The sequence below is a fragment of the Perca flavescens genome, chromosome 22 (genome assembly GCF_004354835.1).
Source record: "Perca flavescens isolate YP-PL-M2 chromosome 22, PFLA_1.0, whole genome shotgun sequence".
NCBI lineage: Eukaryota > Metazoa > Chordata > Actinopteri > Perciformes > Percidae > Perca > Perca flavescens.
Genome location: NC_041352.1, coordinates 17,053,718 through 17,078,528, shown reverse-complemented (window position 1 = coordinate 17,078,528; position 24,811 = coordinate 17,053,718). Strand labels below are relative to the sequence as shown.

The following is a 24,811-nucleotide window of genomic DNA, read 5'->3' as shown; positions in this document are numbered from 1 at the left end:
TTCTTTAATTTAACAGAAGTATCTTATAGCAGTAACCTTTAATTTGAGTAGGCCTACATTTTAACTGACATAACTTTACTTTTATTTAAAGGGTAACTAGAATTTTTTCCAACCCTATTTTCCTATGCTTTTGTGTCTAATTGACTGATGGGAACAACAATCTTTGACATTGGTCCAGTATTAAGCGAGATTGCTGCAGTCGGAAACAAGCTACAATGTAAGTTAATAGGGCAATTGTCCAGCTTGTAGCCTATATTACAAAAGTGCTCCTTTTGCCAATGACAGGCTCAGATTAATATTTGAAGTGTCTGACAACATTATTGAAAGGATTTCTATGGAGGTTGACCTTTCTGTTAAAGAGTAAGATCCTTTTTTTAAACATAAAAACATCTGCGAAATTGCGTTCCCTAAACCCACCAGACTCCATGTAAATAAACAGTAATTTTAGCATCGTAAAATACACTTCATTCAAAGTCGGCAGAAACGAAATAAAACTATGAAAATCCGTTTTGGGTCGTCTTTCCACTTTTCCAACCATCACAACTCTAGTTGTGGTTGAAATAAACACATAGTTTACCAATTTGCATGTGAAAATATGTTGGCTCTATACAAAAGTATTGATTTTTTTAAATGGAGTCTGGTGGGTTTAGGGCTAGCGACTTCAGAGCTGTTTCTGGTTAAACAGAAAGGTCTCAGAGGTTTTAAAGGTCTATCTCTGATGGGATCCTTTCCATAATGCCATCAGACACTTAGAATATTAATCTGAGCCTGTCAGCGGCAAAACAAGCTCTTTTGTGAAGGTAAATACAAGCTGGACAATTGCCCTATTAACTTACATTGTAGCTTGTTTCGCAGCTGTCGACTGCAGCAATCTCACTTAATACTGGACCAATTTCAAAGATTGATGTTCCCATCAGTCACTTAGACACAAACACATACAGTAGGAAAATAGGAAAAAAATGCTAGTTACCCTTAAAGTACATTTTAACACCGGTACTTTTCCTTTAGTACAATTAATTTAATGTAACAGTACTTTTACTTGAGTGCTAGTACTCTTTCCTGTTTCAACTGTTATATTTAGTTTGTTTGATCAGTAACGTTGGTTACTTGGTGGTTTTTGAACTGGTTAGCTGTTGACCCCTAGTTTCCAGTGTTTGAGCTAAGCTATGCTTCTGGCTGTAGCTTCACATTTAACGGACAAATATCAGAGTGGTATTGATCCTCTCATATAATTCTCTGCCAGAAAATGAATAAACAAAACTATAGGCTACGATTCCTTCAACTGTCCAAAATGAATGCAACAGCATACTGGTAAACCTATTTAAGTCTTAGTTTCCCCTTTATGATAATATGTAATGATAGTCAATGATAGTGTGTTGAAGCTGTGAGGCAAGTTATGTTGAATAATCATGGCATGTTTTTGTTTTTTTTAAAGATAATTTTTGGGGCTTTTCTGCCTTTTAATTGATAGGACAGCTAGGTGAGAAAGGGGAGAGAGAGGGGGAAGACATGCAGGAAATCGTCACAGGTTGGATTCAAACCCTGGAACTCTGCGTGGAGGCATAAACCTCTCAGTATACGTGCGCCTGCTCTACCCACTGATCCAACCTGGCCACGAGCATGGCATGTTTATAACCATGTTCTTAACCTCTACCTGAGCTGTCTCTGGTTATACTGTAGCTTAATGGTTAACATAGTGGCCTCACATCAGGGGAAGTGCTGAACACCCTGTTGCCAAAGAGGTTAGTGTGGGAAAAAATATGCAACAGGTTAAAAAGTAAACTTGCTTTATTTACTGTTCTCAGGCGATTTCCACTTGACCCTGTTATTTACAGAGAAACCAATATCATTCCTACATTGTTTGAATAAACTGTGACATACTTTAGGAAAGTATGTTGGGGTTTTGATGGAAATACATTTTGCCATTTAGTATTCTACTAAAAGTGTAACCAAATCAAACATGTATAATGTGCACAGTAGATATAAAATAGTTAAACACAGAGGCGATTTCTGAACTTTTTTCCTTTTTTTTAAGTTGAAGTGTAAGTCAACAGAGTAAAGTTCACATGAGAAAATGAATTCAAGCAGATTGTCTCCTGCTGTTTCACAGTCCAAAAGCCTTGATTTCACTGTTGGATTATGACAGCCAAAGACTAACTGACATCATGAGATTATCAAAGTCACAGCATTGGCTGGAGATTTGAACATTGTGTCCCCTACAACTGTCCTTCCTTTGTCCTTGTTGGCCTGGCCCGCACTTGACACAGATGACGCCTTGATGTATTGTAAGCATGTGATTTTCTTTTGTTTTAAATTGTGTCTTCAGCCTTGCATCACGGCACTGCTTTTCAAGTAAGTCCACACTGGGGAGCATGACCATATTTTAAGGTTTTTCACAAAGCATTTTCTATTTGTGTCCTATGACAAACTGTATTTTCAGAAGGACATCGTGGGTAAATAATATATATGTTTTTTTTTATTGATTTCAAATGCAAAATAACTAACAATATAATGTAATATTCAGTTTTGGTTGTGGATGGGCATTTTGTCTGGACAGAAAGGGTTGAATGAGTGAATAGATGTGCACAAAGATGGTGTTTAATGAGTTGAGTTATACTCATTTATAGAGAAGAATCTTATCTGAAAGGAATCACACTTAACTGACTGTCCTCCATAAAACACTAATGTAATTAAATAAATTGGTTTTAATGTTTTTCAAGATAGCTTATAATTAAACATAAACACAGTATATTATTAATATAATAAACTTGTGTCAAACAATGCCCTTAAGGGGTTTCATTTGTAATAAAAGCTATTAAAGTAATAAGCTGCTGGATAATATGACACGGTATCATATCATCACTATGATGATGACTGGGTACTAGCTTGAGCAACTTTTAATTCTTCAGAGTTACTTTTTTATTAACCAATATTATTAGAGCATATTCATTTAAAAACACTTCATCTTCCCCTTATGGGGTCATGATATATGAATTGAAAATGAATTTATTACATTTATAGGTATTATTTAATGCCTAACCCATTTAGAGGAACCTTTCATTACATTTTAACTAGTTATATCATCACTTCCTTCAGTGTTCTTATCCATACAACATGTTGTTATTGTACTTATTATCACTGATAGCGCTGCAAATATTGCTGTGTCATTATAGGACAGAGGCAGGCAGCCTATTTGGCTGATCTATATTCTCTGATAATTATAGTGCTGGAGCATGTGTGGCTTTATCTGTGAGCTAAAAGGAAAAACACACACAACTTTATCTGGAAAACATGGCTATAAACATTGCAGGTCATATATGGCATTTTATTTCAATCAAGTAATGGTTTTTTCAATCATAGGAATTGTTTGAAGGCCCCCAATCTCTTCGGATTGACCCATAGATATCTATGTGATTGACCGAGTACATGCAGAAGTGCAGTGTCCTCCTAGTGGTAGAATCGAGTAAAGCACAAAATAGGTTTTTGCACAAGACTCACCAGCAGATGGCACCCATGTAACAGTCAATACAGGACTATGATTGCTTTCAGTATTTTTCCATTTACCATATGATCAAGTTTTAGGCTGTAAGATGATGTTTACACCTGTTTCAGGCCGGGTATGAGGAGAGAAAACACATCGTCTTCTTTACCATTTTAGTTGTTAGTCTCACTGGATAATTAAGTCAGGTGACGTACTTCCTTCTCATCATTTCCACAATGCGACTGCGTTGCTATGGCACCAGAAAAAAACACATGTCCTTCAGCTTTCAGTCATTTAAGAAAAATGTAAATTTTGACAGTAATTTGAATTTCATACCCCACTGTGAACTTTCCGAGACATCTAATACACAAGCTAATTAAACGTTAGTATGCTCTCTGCTGTACCATAATTGGAAATTGGGGAGACAAAGAAGGTCAATCAGGGACATTCATTGTCCAAAAGTTGTATTTTGGCAGTGTAAGTGGAAGCAGACATTTTCAATTTTGAGCCGAGATCTCCCTGAGCTCATTTTAAAGATTCCAGCAGGGTCCACTGAGGCGACAGACTTATTTTTCGATAACAGCTCGCCTGGTGGCCAGAGGGGTCAGACAAAAGTGTCTCTCCATTCCAGTGTAGATTACCTGTGAATGAATTTCCCTTGACAGGGATACCATGTGTTAGAGGCACACTCCTATAGTCTGAAAGTCTAACCTTTTTCTTTTATATTGTTTTAGTCGATACATGTTTATGTTCAGTCACACGAATCCTGTATTATTTGCACAATGTACCACATTGGAAAATAAGATGTGTCCTTTTTTCCTCTTGAAGCTATGCAGCAACTGTGCTGTTGTGACAGAAGCAGGTAAGTTGTTTCTACTTAGTCTGTCATTATCATCCCTTTAAAGGTAATTGTTCCTCGTAGATCTATTACAGTTGGCGGTTTACAGGGCACTTTTAAATCATGAAACAAGCAAAATGCTAATAGGCGCCGGCTATCCAATAATTGCAGGCAATTATTGCAAAAGTTCTCTTTTCATCTAATTGGAGATAATAAAATCATGATAGTGAAACAAGGATGATAATTTCAGTTAATATACATATCAAAAACCCTACTCTGACTGATAAGTGGGTCTGCTTGACGTCACCGCACTTAATATAATAATATCCCCAGTTCTCAAAATGACCAGACTGTAATATTGGCCAGCTGAATATCACTTGTTAGCATGTAAAATGTAAGGTATTTTTTTTTACTTTTCCATCAGCTCTTACATAAATCCTCACATAACATCTATAGAAGCTTATTTACTTTTTCACGCTTAGCAAAACATTTCAAAACAGAGAGAGTCAAATATTTCTTTATGTTTTATGGATAAGTCACTTCAGCCACACCATGCCACATTGCAGCAAGAATCTGAAAGGAGCATGACTTTCATCAACGCCTGGCTGAGTGCTTGTGAGTTGAGCCGAGGAGAATCTCTTGTGGTTAGTAAAGCCCTGAAGGTGGAACTGAATCTAGCAAGTCAAATAGAGTCTCAGGTGTGTTAAGTCTGACGCTCACTTAAAGCATCTGAATGTACATAAGGAGAAATGTACCAGCCTAGGCTCAAAGTGCAGTTCCATTATGTGTGTTGACAGTCTGTCATTAATCATCCTGAGCAAACGGAAAGAAAAATAAGCTGAGAAATGTCATCACATATGGGAGCACATATTAGCAAGGTCCTTGAGAAGAAAGTTTAATAGATTAAAGAGGAATACAATGTTAATGCTATTTAAATTATATGTGTTAAAGAACAGTCATTGAACAATGCAATATAAAATCCTGCAGGATTCTCATGCTCTTTTAATTAGATTTGGGGGCTTACAGTCGGAGGTTTGACAATAATACTTTGCAGATTGCCCAAATATTTCTTTCCATGTTTCAATTGTGGCCTCAAAGCAAGCCTGGTGCTGTTTTGAGAGTTGCATCATTGCCAAGGAGGTCAGCTCTAGTAGGATGTAAACAGACATCCTGTGTAAAGTTTTATGAAAACTTGTGCTGAACTAAGGGGCCTTGCTGTTGGTATTCATATGCTTTTCAAAGAACATGTCTTTATGTTGTAATTGACCAGGTCATTTGCACAGCAGAAATGTGATTTAAAACCATTTTCAAATATTAAAAATGTAAAAGATGTAATTGCTTATAGTGTGATTTTTGCAAGGATCTGTACCAAACAAAGATGTTTTCTGTAGTCTGTAGAATAGGATTTGTAGGCTGGGACATCTGAGCACCACCACACTACTTCATTCAGAATGGTTTGACACATATTTTGTCTTTAACAAATATTGCGCCCACCCTGCGATTTGGATATTGCACTAGTTCATATTGTGATTTCGATAAAATTGCAGTGTTCTGCACTACAAATATATGAAAAGAACTATACAAATATATACAGTATATTATACGCACACAAACGCACTATTATTAATGCATGGATCGGCTCTTCATCCGAATCAGCATGTAGGCTTAAAATCATCCACCCTCCACCCACCTGAATGAATTATTTTGTCTGATTTAGAGACCCACATGGACATTTCACTGCTTCTCTACAGTCCCTGTAGGCTACATCGCTTTTTAAATGATGTATTGTATGAATGTATGAGTGTTTTCTATAACGATTTACTTTAATGAGTAGAGAGGCTGCCTGTTTCCATGCGCGCAGTAATGTCACTCTAGCTGATATCGTCGGACATTTAAGCAGCAAAACTAGCTGTAGTTATAAACTTGACAGAGGAAACAGTATTAGCTTCTGAAAAAATCCTAATGAAATTAAGCTGCTGTTTCTCGAGCGTCTCTTTGGGGATGCACTTACAAATGAAGCTGTCTGTCCGACAGCAGCTGCTATGTTCATATTTTAGAGAACGTTAATAATATTTTCCTTATCAGTTGTGTATTATTTCACCCACCCTCTATTAATCTGAATGTTAATTTGTATGATCCGACCAGCCCGATCCGTAGATTACCATGGGGCCGCGGATATAACTCTATTATCTATCTCTCTCTCTCTCTCTCTCCCCCCTTTTCCTCTCTCTCTCCTCCTTTCGCTCTGTCACACCTCTTTGTTTACATGCCACGGGGGAAAAGACTTTCGCAGAGGATACATCGGTGTATCCTCGATTATAGCTCCTCCGGGGAGCCTCCTTGCTCCTTGATCCTCTTCAATGTGCATTTTAGGAATTGGGACGTCCTTCAACATGTCGCTCTGAGAATGATTTCCTGGTCACAAGCCAGAGGATCGAGGAGGTACAAGTTTTGCAATTGGGAAAGGCCCTGCGGCCTTTGAGTTGCATCACCTGAATGAAATGCTCTTCTCAAGATCGTGTGTGCAGGTACAGCTCCGTCACTTTCCTCTTTTATTGCAATGGTTAGAGTGGGACATTTTACCCTGTGATCATTGTTAGCTTATATAGTTTGGTGGCAACATGTAACTCCCAGCATAGGAGGTCTAAACAGCCAGAATAATGCAATGGCACCAGAATGGGAAGAACAGGAAAACCTTCTGGTTATTGTGTACATTGTACACATGTACAAACTGCTAGCTTACGGTCACATGATTTAAATAGCCAGAATTAGCAACTTTAAAAGGTGGTGTGTTTTTGGAGTGGTTTGTTCACAAGTTAAGCCAAAAACAAGTAAACTTGTGCATACTGTAGCTCCTTTTTTAAATTGGCTAAACCCATCTTGATACCTGATTTTCTTTTTTTTTTTTTTTTTTTTTTTTTTGCCATGGTGGCTTTGCTTCCATTCTGCCTGTGGTTGGTTGACAGCATTTTACAATTTGCATCCTATAAACCATTTTTATTATAGTGTCTTGGAAAAATTCCAACAATGGAACTAATAAAGTAGGGTTTACTTTGCAATGCAATATTGTGCATTTTATATATGGGGTAATTACATCCTTATGATGCTACAACCACCTGTCAGTAATTACATGAAGTGACGATAATCCATATGTGTTTGATCTCTTAGTTTGGATTTTGACACAGCATGAATGTGTGCATGTATGTATTCTGGCAGATAAGCCCAGCAGACATTTTGAGTTGTTACTGCAGGAAGAACACAGGTGTACCTAATTATATTGTGTACACAACACTTAAAAGCTGTGAAATGAAATGATGAAATCAAAAGTTTACCACAACACCTCAAGGTGTAATGGGAGATGTCAGAGTTCTGAGAAGAGGTGTAATCAGGCTGAAGTGACAACACCTGTGTGGGTGGACAAAGGCGTGTAGAGCCTTTGATTTAAGATAATCCTTTATTACGTCCACAGCGAGGAGATTTGCAGTATTACAGCAGCAAAAGGGATAGTTCAATTAGAGGCATCAGTAGACAAAAATACAAGATATAATAAACAGTAAAGGCAAAATATAACAAGTAAACGGACTGGAAGGTTGAATACACAGTATACATAGTATTGCACAAAGGAAATATTGACATTGTACAGTTAAGTGAACAGTGATATTGCACATGAGTGGGTTGTCAGTTTTGTTACGTGCAGTCTACTTGGAGCAGTATTGATTGTAAAGTCTGACAGCAGCAGGAAGGACGGACCTGTGGTATCTCTCCTTCACACACATGTGAGTGTCCTGCATGGGGTGCATGGTTTGTTGTTCAGGTGAACACCCAGATACTTGTAGGAGTTCACCTTCTCAATGTCCATTCCCTGGATGTCTGCTGGTGAGGGAGGTGAGTGTTTGCTCCTGTGGAAGTCAACCAGCAGCTCTTGTAGGTTTTACCTACATTGATCTGGAGGCGGTTCTGCTGGCACCAACCCACAAAGCCCTGGGTCAATTATCTGTACTCCCTGTCGTACCTGTCTGTGATAAGGCCGACGATTGCAGAGTCGTTAGATAACTTTCGCAGGTGGAAGCAGAGTTGTGTGTGAAGCTGCAGTGTAGAGGGTGAAGAGGAAAGGAGTCAGAACTGTTCCCTGCGGGGCCCCCGTGCTGCACACAGCCATGTCCGTCTCACAGTCCCGTATCCTCACACACTGGTCGGTTGGTGAGGTAGTCCAGGATCCATTCTGTCATTCTCTCTAGCTCCAGTGTCTTCATTAGGTGCGATGACAGTGCCACTGGCCTGTAGCTGTCGAGGTCCTTGGGGTGCAGAGTCTTTGGCACTGCTACCACGCAGGATGTTTTCCACAGCTGTGGCACTCTCCCCAGCTTCAGGCTCATGTTGAAAATATGCTCGACTGTCCCGCACAGCTGGTCTGTACAGGACCTGAGAAGCCTTGAGTTGATGACATCTGGACCCGCAGGCTTTTCTTTCCTTGATCATCCTGAGTTCTTTCCTCACCTTGTTTGTTGTGAGCAGAGGTGTCAAAAGTATTCTCATTCATTACTCAAGTAGAAGTATAGATACTAGGGTTTGAAAAGACTTTTGTAGAAGTTGAAGTATCAACTCAAGCTTTTTACTTAAGTAAAAGTGTAAAAGTACTGGTTTCAAAACTACTTAAAGTATAAAAGTAAAAGTAATGTAAGACAGAGATCTTCAACAGGGTGTCCTCAGAGTCATTGCTGGGGGGCCTCCAAATTATTGTACATTTTTGAGTCTTTTAAAAAAAATAAAAATAAAATGCCTTAACATAATTCCAACATATTATTAGCAAATATAAATTCCCACTGCTGATAGGCTTACTGGGCTATAGGTAAGGTAGTCACTAAGATATCAGACCACAGATACAGTTAATCCTAGATTTACTGTGCCACATATGTAACATTAAAATATGATTTATAAAATCATGCCAACAATTAATATTTTAATAGCTTATGAAAAAAGGTATGTAAGAAGGCTTTAGGTTACCCTAACGGTTATTGTAGGCCCAGTTTAATATGCAGCTTAATTTCATACAATATGTAGGGGGTCCCTGCTACATCTCACTTTAAGTTAAGGGGTCCTTGGCTTAAAAAACATTCAAGACCCCTGATGTAAGGGGGAAACAATGCCATTAAGGACAACCGCTTAACTCTAAAACGCGGGGACAAAATCCTATGACTATAATAATGTTACAGTATATTAAAATCATACCTGCAAACTCAGAAGGGCTGAAAAAGGTGACACGTAGGCTACATCTCTTCTGTGTTTTTCAGACAACGGCAGCTACAGTCTGGTGTCAGACTCCTCTCCAGTGAAATATAGACACACTTTTACACCGTTTAGCTCTCAGCATTTTATCATGTTTACTCCATCTTCTAGCTAACGCTAGGCTAACCTGCTTCCAACTGTAGTGTTAACTAGCGTCCCGTGCGGCGATGTTCTGTTCCCTCCAACGTCCGTTTTCGGAGCATCGCGCAGGCACCTAAGGCACCGAAATCCGTGTTGCTATTCGGTCCGGTAGATAACGTTCGTTAAGGCACCGGTGGCGTATTAGCACCGGGTCTGTACAGGTGTTATGGATCGCGTACAAACCAATAGGGTGTCGGAATAGCTATGTTTATACACAACCACAATCAAATTCACTCTCTCCGGATGGAGCGATTTGGATAGGTTTTTGTGTGTGTGTGTTTTTTTTTAACGATGACACATGAAACAAGCCCAACTGAAATATGAGTAACGAGGCTATTTTTAAAATGTAGGGAGTAGAAAGTACAGATAATTACTTGAACATGTAAGGAGTAGAAGTAAAAAGTATGCTGTAAAATAATTACTCCAGTAAAGTATAGATACCCAAAATTTCTACTTAAGTAAGGTAACGAAGTATTTGTACTTCGTTACTTGACACCTCTGGTTGTGAGAGACAGATTGATAGCTCATTTCATTTGTGATCATTTGTGTTGTGCATGCAAAAAGAAATGTTCACACTAGAAACGGACCGAACCATGGTTCAATTTGATTCAGACCACCTCTTTTCTTTAGACCAAGGTTTGGCTGTTTGGTCCAGATAGTGGGTATCACCCCTGTAATTTTACTTTGGATCAAGCTGAAAAGTCTGAATGTCCGGACCAAATGAGGTAGGTGTGAAAGGGCCCTTAGTGTTCTTACTTGAGGATAAGCTAAGAAAAGGAATCGTACAGAGTACAACAGAAGCAGTACTAAAGGGAAAAAGCAAGATGTTTAGAAAAAGAAAGCAATCCAGAGATATGTCAATACTTTCTCATACGCAAACATTAGGCATCATTGATTTGGCATTTGTGTCGAAAACTCAAATGGCAAAACCAGGTTAAGATGTCAGAGTTCATTTGAAAGGACATTTCATCTCGTCATTTGCACTTGCATGATTGTGTGATCGAGATGTAAGACATCACACTCCTCGGATGAAACACTTCAACACATCACCTCGGCAAATAATAAGAGTTTTCTTTCCCATATGTTGCCCTCTGCATCTCGTATCGCCCATAACCTTGAAAACAAGATGCTTACAAATAAGGCCTGAGAAATGAGTATTGGCGTGTTATGGTCCCTTCTGAATAGGAGATGTAGTCGTTTCCCTTGGTGAGCCAGCCAACCCTGAAACCCACCGCCCAGACTCTGGCAGGTGCAGAAATGTTCTACTTTTGATCTCTCCACATAGTGCTTTGCTATGATTATCTCAAGCTCACTGCCTTTGATTCATTTGCTGCTGCACTGTGGAATCCATCAATTTTTAGTCCATCTATTGCCTGGTTTTTCTTGTGTTTTCAGATGATTGTGGTGGAGAGCTGACAGGCACAGCATGCCAGTGTTAAAGAAGAGTTTCATGCAAAGTAATATATTTGTAGGAAGTAAAAATAACCATTCCTGTACTCACTTGTGACCAATGTTGTATCTGAGTGAGAAAATGTAACTACAAACATCCAATTGTAGTCAACCTCCTCTTCACAACTGAACAACTGCATATTTTTGGCTCCATTTAAAACCTTTAAATAAGAGGAGGTGACACTGTAAGCCATTCAGGATCTGGTATAGTAACTGTTCTGCATACGTAGACTTCAAATTCATGTAACAATTATAGTCACATACTGTATTTGTTTGCAAAACATCATAAAGAATTGACTGATTTTCCTGTACCATAGAATAGGCGAGTTAATGAAGACTGCAGAATTCTTTTGTTTGTGGTAACCAAGAGGCAGAAACCGAAGTGACAATGTCCCACAGTCGTTTTTTTGGAGATGGGAAGGACAACCAGACCCGCAGAGGAGACATTGAGCTGGTCTTGCTTTTGTGTGTGTGTGTGTGTGTGTGTGTGTGTGTGTGTGTGTGTGTGTGTGTGTGTGTGTGTGTGTTGTTTTGCCCCTGAGTCAGAAAGCACAAAAGTCGAACCGCCATACAGATGGGATTTATATCCTCAGTGCCTCCAGAATTTACACACATACCACCTACAAGTACAACACTTAATGCTGAATAACAATGTAGAACACATCCTGTTCACATCCTGAGTTACATGTCAGCAAAGTTAAAGCTTTATCATATTATTTTCCTTTGTGATAATGTATTCTATGACAACACACAAACCAGATTGTAGACTATATTTATTCACTGTGCTTTCACTTGTACAGCCAAGAGAATAACTCAAAAAGCTTTTTTGAAAATATAATAAGAAAGAATAAAATCCAAATTATAACCAGCACTTCATCATAGATGCAAGTCTGCCATATCATTATTATTTTAAGCTTCTGGTAAAGATCAATAATTGCCCTGCAGTTAATCCCATCAAACAGCCTCATTAGTGCTGGCACTGATACTGATTTTGCTCTGGAGTGAATCTCTTTGGATCTTCAGTCTCTATCCTGTATTTTTAGGTGCCAAGGAAACGCACCAACAACTATTTTTTTCATATTCTGCGATATAATATAATATATATTTTTGTCTGTATTTTTTTGTGTGTGTATAGGTTTCAGAAAAATGTCTTATTTTGGTCATATCTGATCTGAGTTGTAAAACTGACAGTGAAAGTGTTTATTTTTAACCATCTAATAGAGTCAGTAGGAAGTTGTTAGAAGTAGCCTGTCTTTTCATCTTCCAATGTTTCATCTTTTCTTATGTTGCTCTACTCACTGTGCATGCTTAGGCCATTTGCAGCGAGGCATAAAGCTTCTTCGACAGGCAAAATGAAAGACTTTTTTTGTAAACAGAAGCACAAAACACTTACTATGAATTCTTTCTGTATTCATCTTTATGTTGAAGAAATTCTGCCACGTTCAGGGTCTATGATTTTTATATTTTTGAACAAATTCCAATATAAAATGGCCAGACAATGCCAGATGTTAACCAGAGTACCGTGATAGTATTTTAAATTGTGTCATCAAATATTTAGTTTATTTATTTATATATATATATATATATATATATATATATATATATATATATATATATATATATATATTCATTATATATATATATATATAAATGAATGAGCAGAAAGTAAAAGTCAATTTCTTCACAGAGAGAGCTTTTTTGGACTCTGTACAAAAGATGAGTCTTTTAAAATATGACTCTCATCACTTAAAATTACTGTATGTCCCCCTCTACTTTCTGAATTGTATCCTCCATCAGCTGAATGTACTCGCTCTAATGTGTTCCTTTGATTGGGGCAAAACAGTTTCTATCTTCACTCCACTCTTATTTAAACAAACCACTTAACTATCATACATGATCACTTAAGGGACACTTTTTATACATTTATTGACAGAGAATAAGATACAGCCATGCTAGCTGCTTTGAGGTAAATGCTAGCAACATTATGCTAACATGCTCACAATGACAAATATTAAAGGGAAATTTCACCGCTGGAAAGCTGAATATATCTTTAAATTGGGTCACTTATGTAGTAGAAATGTGAAAAGAAAATTTAAATTGGGGCCTTCTAGGCCGACATAAGCCAGAAAATGTGTTTTTGGCTCATATGGATGAAAGACACCAAATCCCAGAATGCACTTGCTTTGCTGCTGTATGAGGCCACTCCCAAGCCACGCCTACCCTTTACAGACAGACAGTGAGACGATCAACTCAACAAGTGTGTTTTATCGTCATTTCAACCATATACACGAAAAAACGTTTCACCGTGGCTCAAGTGGTGTTACACATTTAAAACATATACTTTTTTGCCACAGCTGATACAATATCCGGACTTCTTTCAGCGGATTGATTGATAGCTCCAGAGTGAACAAAACTGTGTCCATGGCAACGCTCTGCTATGCATGGCAACGGTGTGTTATCCTTAGCAGCGGTCTGCTGTCAAGAAATAACAGACCGCATTCTACATTAGAATTCAACCAAGCCATGTAATAAAAGAAGGCTAACTCATAGCTACTAGCATTAGCTCTTGGTGGGCTGTGGTATAAACATTGAGTATAAACACAGCCGTACATTTGCGTGGGATGTAGCTAGAATTGTCGGCATTTTACAGTCAGACTCCACCAGCAGTTAGAAGTTAGTTGGATACAAATCACCCCATTTCTACAACAGGCAGTCCGGGGTAACACAGCCCACCTCCACTAGTAGTCTTACCCGGTGACAGCAGGCTGGATTGTCCACAGCAATATTTCCACAACAACAAAAACACAGCAGTCTCTGAACTCGCGTTGGGAGTTTCGTTGAAATTGGATGTAGTCCAGTTTGTTTAATGAGCGGACACTTGCAAGCACGATTGGTGAACAGATGGCTGGCTAGCGTTAGCTTTCCACCGGAACACTCGTTCAACGCTCCCCACTGATGAAGTCACTTTACCGGCCACAGGAATCGAGCACCACCGCTGGTCTCCGTGCAGGCAAAGCTTGCGTAGTGTGTAGAGTATTGCGTTCGTAATAAAGTGTCCTGCATATTCTCCGATGTGTTCCAATGTATCCCGTTGGTACACGTGTGTGGTAGTTTGAATGCACATAATTGTTGTTCTAAAATTTCCAAGACTGTATGGCTGCAGCCTGGAGCGTCCCATATCATGCCGTCCCGTCTACTTTTCAAAATAAAAGCTTGCGTCCCAAAATTTCCTTCGGGATGAACAGTTTCTGCTCCTGCTGAGAAGCTAAGCGAGGATTCAAGATGGCTGACACTTTTTTCCTCGGCAATCTCCGGAAAAAGCCGACAGTCCAACCTCCTTTGGGCTATGCGGAAGTGGCTCCTAATACACAATGAATACAAGCTGTAGTCTTTTGCCTCTGGGAAATTTATTCATTCACATATTTTATGCACATTTTGAAGTAACACATTAGAAATGCTGTATGGAAATGGCAAAATGTGAAAATCTTTCTCAATTGCGCAAAAAGGTTTTTACGCTTGCTTGAGTTTTTTTGTGTGCCTTTGTCAAAAAAGAGTTAATACGCTCAATGGAATACAGAAATACAACAGGGGGTTCCATTTTGTCCCCAGCGGGGATAAAAAATAATTGAGCAGAGGCAGGGATATGTAGACCAGAAAGGGGGAAATTCCACGCATCCCCCCTGGCAAATCACACTTTACAAAATCTTGTGTCAGTCAAATGAGAAGATGTTGAGAAATTTCAGTCCGTACCAAAGTGGTAGGCTGACTTCACATATTGCACATATAACAAATTGATAGTTCAGCTTTAAGTAATATTGCAATTATTATGTCTTTTTCCTTTGCAAATATGAGAAAATATCCTTGAGTCCTTCAAACCCTTATGTTCATAGCTCACACAATAAATAGCACTGTTGTAGATTTATCTTCAATCCAATAAATCACTGCTCTAAAAAAGCCAGTACCGTATTTAAACTGAAATATCACAGTGCTCAGCGGGGAAGAGACAAACACATGAATCCACATATGGTGCTCTAAATTACATCGTGAATCTCAATTAAGCTACACAGCTGGGGTGTTTTAGTCATGCAGCCAACCATGTTGCACTTATTTGAAATTTTCTGGGATTCACATTGGCAGATGACTGAAGCCTGAGAAATCTATACTTTTGCAGTGATACATTAAAGGGATAGTTCGGCTTTTTGGAAGTGGGGTTGTATAAAGTACTTATCGATACTCAATGTATTTATTTATTTTTTACAGCAGATGAAGGTTAGCATGCCGCCAGTTTGGTGAAGTGGCAGAAGTCCCAACATGGAAGCTGCTGTGGGGCAGAAGCAAAACGTGTTTTAGCCACCTAAAAAAAAGACCCATCTAAAAAACTCAATATCAGTTTTAGTGTACTCTATATCTACAATATTTGAATGGCCCACGATTAAAGGAAAGGAAAGGGCTGTCTGACTACTACTACTACTAGCCTACACTGAAATAGATTTTTTTTTAGGTGGGACTTTGAAGTTGGCTAAAATACGTTTTGCTGTGTGTGTTTGCCATCCACTGCAGTGTCAGCACTCTCTGTCTGCTTCTCCAAACTGCGGGGCATGCCAACCGTTATATACTGTAAGTAATACACTGACTATGGATAAGTACCTCATACAACCCCACATCAAAAAAGCCGAACTGTCCCTTTAACAGCAATCGATCGTTGAGGTGGATTCTTTCCCAGTGGTTATTGTGCATGATAGCATGTTGGGGAAAGGAGCATTTGAGGATTCTTGCTTTTATTTTGTTCTCATTGGGGCAGCTGCATTATCTCTAATGCACATGAAGTTTGGACATTTCTGGGAATTCCTTTCAAATGCTGACAAGGTTTTTAATTAAGGGGGAAAAGAAAAAAAGACATGGAGGATGTGGCTCTGGTTATTTTTTACCACTGCCAACACTCTCAGTGGGAACTGCCATCAAATAGGACTCAGAAGTGAAAATGCACAGAAGAAAAACAAGATCTGTGCAAGCATTGTTTAGTAATAAAGCTTGTAGTGTTGAAGACTGCATCCTAATATAGCTTATTGATATCCATTTAGTACTATGTATGAGAGAAGTAATATTTGAGGCTAGTCATGGTAATACATTTGTGAGAATGAAGAGCATCCATTTCATTAATGGGGTTTATCTCATATTCAGAAGTACCAGAGGCTAATACTGTGCTAAAGCGATAGTGCATGCTGGTTATATCTCTTTGGAGTCCCTGCATGTGGCTTGAACTGGTTTCACCCACTGATGACAAGATTACTGTGTGCTTGTCCATGCTTTGTTGCCTCGTGCATATTCCCTGTGAATCAGAGGCCTGTGATGAAGGTTGGATTTACCTCGATCTGGCAGGTCCTTCCTGTCTTGATGATGACAAATGACTCACACACATGCACGCACGCACGCACACACACACAACACAGGGATTGTGATCAAGCTTTGCTTCCTTTTTGTTAGATAGTTTATTGTCATCGCATATCACTACACAACGAAATTAAGATGACATCAATCACTCACTTAGCAGCATAAAGATAAAAAGTGACAGTGTCAGCAACAATAAATATATAAATATGGATTAAAAACAAAAGTATTAAAGCGTAACTCTCGCCAAAATGCAACCTAGGTTCTTTTTGTGAATGTACCCGAGGCAAACTTTCATTTAAAAGCATATTTAGGACGGAATTGCCACTTTTAAGATTTACCATATTTTCGTTTTTTCGGTCAAATGGCCTTTTGAATGGGAGTACTAGGGGCACTTTTATGCTAGCCTCAAAATAGCTATTTTTAAAACACTAAGAAGGCTCGACACAACATTAAACTTTACTCAAAGTATCACCAGGGGCTCTACACCTTAACGAAAGCATTAACAACATTGTTTGTGTATCCAGAGTTTACTAAAAAGAAAGGTTTTGAACAACTCACCGTAGCTCTTGTTGTTTGGCCCCTGGTGATACTTAGAGCAAAGTTTCATGTTGTGTCGAGCCTTCTTAGTGTTTTAAAAATAACTATTTTGAGGCTAGCATAAAAGTGCCCCTAGCACTCCCATTCAAAAGGCATTTGACCGAAAAACAAAAATACGGTAAATCTTAAAAGTGGCGATTCTGTCCTAAATATGCTTTTAAACGAAAGTTTGAATCGGGTATATACACAAAAAGACCCTAGGTTGCATTTTGGCGAGAGTTACGCTTTAAAATCAGAATAAGAAAACCAGTGCATTATCAACACAGTATGGTTCAAGTCCAGCTTAGCTTATCCTTTCCTTTCAGCAGCTCATTTATGGCCCTGGGAAAGAAGCTATTTCTCATGCGGTTTGTCCGCACCCTCATGACCCTACACCTGCCTGAGGGTAGGGTGTCAAAAAAGCCTATGGCCAGGGTGTGTAGGGTCTGCTCTAATGCTTGCTGCTCTTCTCTGCAGCCTACTGGAGTATATGTCCTCAAGGCTTGGGAGAGGGGCACCAATGATTCTCTGGGCTGTTTTAATTACCCACTGCAGGTCTTTTCTCTCCTCAGTGGTGCAGCTGGAGAACCACACTGTACAGCTATATGCCAGCACACTCTCTATTGTGCACCTAGAGTAACTCCTTTTTCAATATGTTTGATTTTTATGTAATTGACCGTTCGCTTAACCCCTCCCCTGAACAGCTATTGTCCAATCACAGCACATCAACTGTAACTAAGTAAGATCGGCCTAAACTCTGGGTTTCTCCGCATGTGCATGGCAGTGTGCATGGGCCTCAGTAAGAGTGATACTCTGCATGAAAAGAGTTTGAAGAGGGTTGCCATTTTTTAGCCTTTGAAAAACCCCAAAATACAAGAGCAAATGTGTAAGGAATGGTTTTAACAATGTTTGTCTGCTCTAACTTAAGCTGCAATTGTTAGCACATCTGTTTAACTAACTTTCTACCTATAGCAGTAAATTAGGTAAAAAAAAATAAATAAAATGCTTTCATGACAAGCATTGTCATGAAATCCTGGATGCTATCAGAGGTTAGGCTAAAAAATTACACCAAACACATTGGTTAGTCCTCATTTGTAAGCCTTTTCTCTAGTAGACTAATGCTATGTGTAAACATACGGTTTAAAAATTCAGACAAGTATTTAAGCTAAGCAGCCAAACAGGGTTATGTTTGAAATTATAGTCTGATCTTTCAGTTTGACTTGCCGGGGACAGCTTAGCCTTAGCCTTTAAGTATTATATCAAGTAAGAGCTTCTAGGTGCATATTTTACGAACCTTTTTACAAGATTCTCGAGAATTAGTTAGCTGGCTACAACTGATAAAACCTGTTGCAGCTTCCAAAATTGACAATCGCCGGCTCAAATTGGGAAGCCTGCTATTGTCTGCCTCTGTGTAAAATTGTGTAGCCATTATTAAACATTACTGAGATTTTTTTTTGTGATATATCAAGCTATCATTGTAGATTGCATACGTATATGCTATGGGCAAAAGGAAAGCTTGACTAAGAGAGAGAGAAACTGCTGGCAAAAATGCATTAGTGTACAGTTATATCTTGAATCTGTCCACCCAGCACGTTGCAATCTGTCTAATTGATAATCAGTAATTGAATGAACATTACAGGCTGCATTTCGAAACTGCTGAAACAATATATGAGTAGATACAAAGAGATCTATGGATGGTCATTGACCAATCAGTGCTGCTCACACACCCTAACTATATCATAATGTGATAATACTCTTTTCTTGGTTATGGTCCCTTAGGGAGTCATTCAGTCCCGATCATTTTCATTCTCAGTTTTATTTCCATTTTTAAAGTGAATTATTAAAATTGCAAGCCCTCTGGGTTGCCTAGATTGAGATCTTTGAATCTGCTCTGTCAACCTGACTGATTTGCCTGCCATCATGACACAAAATCAGTTAGAGCGGAGGCAATGTCAGACTGAAGATGGAAACGGAGTATAACGAGTTGACAGCTCTGTCAACCCTCTGGGTCTACAATGATTAAACCTTTTAAGGAGGAATGTTCTCTGTTTATAAGAAATAACAGAACAGTGCATTAATTTGACTTTTAAGTTCAGCTCTTGTCCATGATTTAGGTGGTATTAAGCCTTCCTGGGCTGGCAGAGAGAACATGTTGCTCATTGCTGCAGCCCAAGAGGACATTTTAAGTGATAAGTGGGCTGTGTGGAGTGAAGTTGGCGTGGACCAACTGTGGCTATAAAAAAACCCAAGGCAGGGGTAGACAATTGTGCTAAATACAAATCACCTTGTAGTTTGCCAGCAAAACATTTCCAAACAACTGTTCTGCATTATTTATCTGAATGATTGATAATCACAGACAATCAATTAAACATGATGCACACATTACAATAAGATTTTTTTTGTTTATGATGCTAGACATTACCTACTCCCTACTAAGTAAAGATCCTGATGCCATACAAGTCCAGGGTTAACAGATTTTCATCGAGCATGTCATTCAGCTACATTAACTTCTTACCAGACAGCAATGATATGCTAATTCAGTTAATTTCCTCATGCAGTTTGAATCTCTCAAAAACAGCGAACAAAGGTGGAAACTAACAGGCAATCAGCTGACCAATAAAGGTTACCACTGCAGGCATTACAGCAATGTGCAATTTGTCAAAGACCCTAATGAAAATGCTACAGTGGCACACAGAGATGTTTTTTGAATCTTATGGATACTTGAAACAAATGGAAATAATACTTTATTTTATCTAATTGAAAAAAATAAAGCCAGATGGGATCATATTTAGACTTGATCTCAAAGAAAGATTTACTGATGTTGATACAGCTTTCATAATAGAAAAGGCACCAGTTAAGCCTGTATTACTTCCACAGAATACCATAGCAACAAGCTGGACAAACTGTTGCAGTTTTCCAAATGATGCTCACCACAAAAGTCATGTTTTCACTCTCTGAAAATTAAGTAATAGGGTGTTTAGGGCTATGTAGTTGGTTTAGTGCCTGCCAATTCATCTCCTGAATATGAATGTACTGTAACAATGAAATGCAAAACAAAGCCCGTTTTTCCCCCTGGGCCTTGTTGTTGCAGTGCTAACATATGGGCTTGAATGCAGACTCTTGTTCTAGTTGCAGAGGTTGGGTCAACATGGCTTCTAAGGCAGCTCTAAATCCTTGTTAGGGAACACAACCCAGTTTTTTTGTTTTTTTTTACTATAAAATCCTACAGCTCATGGTCATGCTGTTTTTTTGCCGTCGTTCTGATCATCGGGCTGGGTAATCAACCACATTCTGTTCCCGTGGAATATAAATAATTCATATTGTAATGTTTCTTCATGGGAATTTAAACCAGAAGCTCCTACATTGGGGGTGCACAATGTGAGCAGTGATAAAACGGTGCCAACAGGCACATCGTCAGACATCAAAGTGGCACGTGTGAACATCCTCTGAGCTGATTGAAGTGGAGAGCATCGCCGTGGACTAAATCAGCTGAATACAAATGAACATAAGAATGACAATACATATGCTGTTGCTGACCAAAGTACTATACAGTTTTGCCAGGCATGACATCAACCCCCTTCTCAATCAAGCATTTCAATCCTGATATAAATCTGAGTATAGGGCACAAAACCAATGAGGTATGCACAAGTCTTGACATGATGCCAGTTTTGAATAGGGAGTACTTTTCTTTCTCTTTCTCTTAGCCTTTTTTCTGAATGAATACAAGTGGTAAGTCAAAATGTTTCAGGACTTGGAGTCTCAGAGAAAGAACAAATTACATCTCCACTTGCCTTCCTTTGCCTTTTACTTAACACTCATAGACATTGTATATAACCCAGGTGACTGAGACTCTTCACAGACATGTACAGGGCTTTCTTTCACTGTCTTGGTACCATAGCAACAGAGCATGAGGCTGTGTTGGTTTATCATTACACTACTGAGGAAACGGGAATCACCTTTGTGCTTTGACTCCCCTGAAATGGAATGACTCAATACTAACACTGTAGCCTCTTTGTCTTTGTGTTTCTTTATGACGATTGTGCATGTATCTTATCTTGGTTTGTATGCTAATGTCTGTCTTGGCTCCTCGATGAACACATGGTGCCACTTCCCACAGCTTACCATTAGCCCACTCTGAGCAACCACCTCCAGAATTTTGCTCGTGATTTCCTGCAATCTCGAAATTACAACACCACCTGCCTAATCTCACCAGGGGCCAGCCCTCTCCTAACAGTATTTGGACTCCTCTGATTGTGCTTTTAAAAAACTTCTCTCTAAGGTCTCTCTGTTCTCTCTTCATGTCTGCATAGGTTTAAACATGCCCACTGGGCTGTAAATTGAAATTGCAGACAGTCAAAAAACACAAAAGATTTTTTTTCTTCTTTTTTCTTTCACTCCATTACAACCCAATAAAAATCGTATTTTTGTTGTGAAGATGCATGGACAGGCTCTTTTGAAATAAATTGTGCAGACACATACTGTAGCACGCCACTGTTATCACAACAGGATGCATTACTACTTAGAAAGGCTTTAGAGGCTGATGGAGCACTTCCATTGAAAATGTCACAGGCTTATCCTAATTCATCAGTGGGACTATGGCACAGCAGCCTCTGCCGAATCTGTTTGAGATTCTTCCCACCTACATTTTATTAACTATTCATAGCCTGGCAGAGTGAGTTATTACAGTGACTGACAGTGAAGGGGTCAGAAGAGAGAGGAAGCAGAAACAATAGCAGAACATTAGCAATGGATCATAATGTAGTTCAGAGCAAACAGATAACATTAATGCTTACAAACTCCAACGAAAGACTGATGACCCTTAGCGCTGCTAAGTGTTTTCCTCAGGTTTCAAATCCTCTCTTGTTTTTCCCTTTGAGGCTAAAAGGGAACTTTATTAAAGTAGTATTTTATATTCACACGCTTCAAGATTAAGACCCTGACTCATAAAGTTTTATTATGGACTGTACAGCTGTTTGTTTGAAGTTATGGTACGTTTTATTCTTTTATATCTCTGGAAACATGGTGGAAAATACAGTTTATGATAGCTGAATTGTTTTTGGTGTTTGTGGTTTTTATGTATAATCCCTCTTTACTCATTCAGCAAAGATTTAAACTTAGCTTATTTCACCTATATCTGATTGGACCGTTTTTTTAAGCCACACTAGCATGGTTCTAGACATGGCAATGTCAGCAGGCTACAGACTCTTAGTTTTGTTTCTACTTTTGCACATTGTCATGTTTTGTATTTTTTGCTGCTTTTGTGCTTTCACGGGAAGATTTTGTTTAATCTTGTGAGACTGCTGTTGAATACATAAAAGCAGCAAATTAAAAATAATGCAATGTTTTGAGTACAGTTTTGGATAGCTTAAACAGTATATACTGATATTTAGAGAAAAGAAAAACAGAACAGAAAACATTCCTCAAAGTTATACTTTTCAGCTTTAGCTTCAACCCAGCACTTGAGAGCAGAGCTCATGAATTAAAATATGAAAGAATCCAGTAAAAATCCAGTAAGCGTTGTCCATCCCAGTTCTGTCCTGGGGCAAAGAAAGGTTTATCAGCTTGTATCTCCTCTGGAGTATTTTAGAATTTCAAATTTTCCATTCTCCTACAATCACCTCTGTTTTGCCCCGAGAACCTGAATTAAAATGAACAAGCGGAGGGTGAGAACGTGATGTGCTCATTTAGATCACATGTACTTATGTTCGCCAGGCTCCCCTTTTCCACAGTTCTGCTGCACAGTTTCTATTTGGATAAAACTGAGCTGTCACAGAATAACAAGTGGAACAACAACAGAGTCACACAGTCGGCGACGCCTCATACAGGAAGAGACTGAGCCCACTTTGTTGTGAAGATAAGAGAGACGAGACAGTGTGGGACACCTGGTCGTGTTTCATCATTCTACATGTCTCCACCACATGCACTTCACCTATTACGTAAAGTCTGTTTTATTGTTACCGGAGGCTAGTGTTGGCAAACTACGGATATCTTTGTTTACATGTAAACTGGCCGGGATATTACAGAACATATGTGGTTTACAGAAATCCAAATACAGAAAGATTGCAGATATGCATACAATAGGTGCTGTTTGAAGTGTTAAAACATGTAATAACATTTTTACATTAATAAAACCCTCACAAGTGTCTGTATTTTGCCACATATTCTATTTGTTGTCATATTTTTATGTGTAGTGTGGTGACAGAGTATATTCTATCACTGTACATGTGTCATAAGGCTGCTTGTTGCAGCTATTTCTGTAATACTCAGTAGCTCAGAAGCATCTGGTTCTGATCCTAAGTCAGTGTAGCCAAGCAGCATTTCCATGCTGTCTTTCCTGAAAACATGGATGGATGTACTCCTTTGAACAGGAGCAGGCTCACTCTTGGCTCTGAAATGTGCGTGTTGGCAGTGGCACCATGGGGAAAGAGGAAACGCCAATGCTTGTTTATAAAATGACCTCCAGTAATCGGGAAATAATGATCATACAAATTATTCTTTCTCCCTTTCATTCATTATTTTGCGTGTGTGTGTGTGTGTGTGTGTGTGTGTGTGTGTGTGTGTCTGTCTGTCTGTCTTTCTTTCTCTCTCTCTCTCTCTCTCTAGCCAACTGTTAGCAAATATCTAGCAGTATGCCTCGTGGCTCAACCTGAAAAGCTCTTACTTTCATTTGCTTTCTTGTCAAAGTGCCAAGCTTTTTGTCAAGTTTGGCTTTTGTGGAAGAAAACATAAAAAAAACACTGACACATTACACATGATGGACCATTCAAAATTCCACTACTTTTATGTCTGGTTTTTTTAGGTATGAATACAAGTATGGATTTCTGAAGAAGGCAATTGTTGACATTATTATGATTTTTTTTTTTACCTCTTTTGAACATGAAAATGGAAACAGAGATTGATGGTAAACAACATATTTCTGCAACACTTTGCATTACCTGAGCTGCGTCGCCACACAGACCAAGACCAAAGAGGGGCAACGGGTGAATAAGAAACCATCCTAGGGCAATCTGGAGAGTAGTGAGAAGTCATTTGAATAAGAGAACCCTGCATTGACTCAAGTCATCCAGCAAGTCATGCGGTGAAAGAAGTGCTAAGAAAAGACAGTTCAGTTTCACCAGTACTGTCTTTTAGTTTACCATGTTTAAATGGATTTCTGTTTCTGTCTATAGTCCATGCATTTTATTATTTACCACAGAATATTGTACTATTAGAACCATCATTGCAATTAGTGCGCTAATTTTATTTTCACATATATTTATGTTTCTTCATCATGATATATTACTACTACTATTCAACTTGATTATACATATGTATAACTATATATATATATATATATATATATAGTTAATATGAAATGATAAACTACTCTTACTCATAAACTGTCATTTGAGGTCTGTACGTTTTTAACATTAGCATCAGTCGGTCGTCAGTTGATCAGTCGCTTTGGTCCAAACTGAAATATCTCAAAAACTATTAGATAGTTTGGCATGAAAATTGCTATGATATCCATGGAGCCCAGGGGACAAATCCCAATGACTTTGGTGATCCCCTGACTTTTTCTCTAGCAGCATTGGTGTTTTTTCAGTGAAATGTCTCGAAAGGAATTGCCATGGAATTGTTACATACGTTCATGTCCCCATCCAGATGAT

General features: G+C 38.7%; 1 long non-coding RNA gene across 1 annotated transcript; it reads right to left on the bottom strand.

The window, feature by feature from the left end:
* Positions 1-7,759: 7,759 nt before the first annotated feature.
* Positions 7,760-9,587, bottom strand: LOC114549564 (uncharacterized). The gene is made up of 2 exons (XR_003691570.1): positions 9,549-9,587; positions 7,760-8,816 (listed from the first exon to the last, which is right to left on the bottom strand). It is a non-coding gene; the product is annotated as an uncharacterized LOC114549564 (long non-coding RNA).
* Between the last annotated feature and the right edge of the window lie 15,224 nt (positions 9,588-24,811).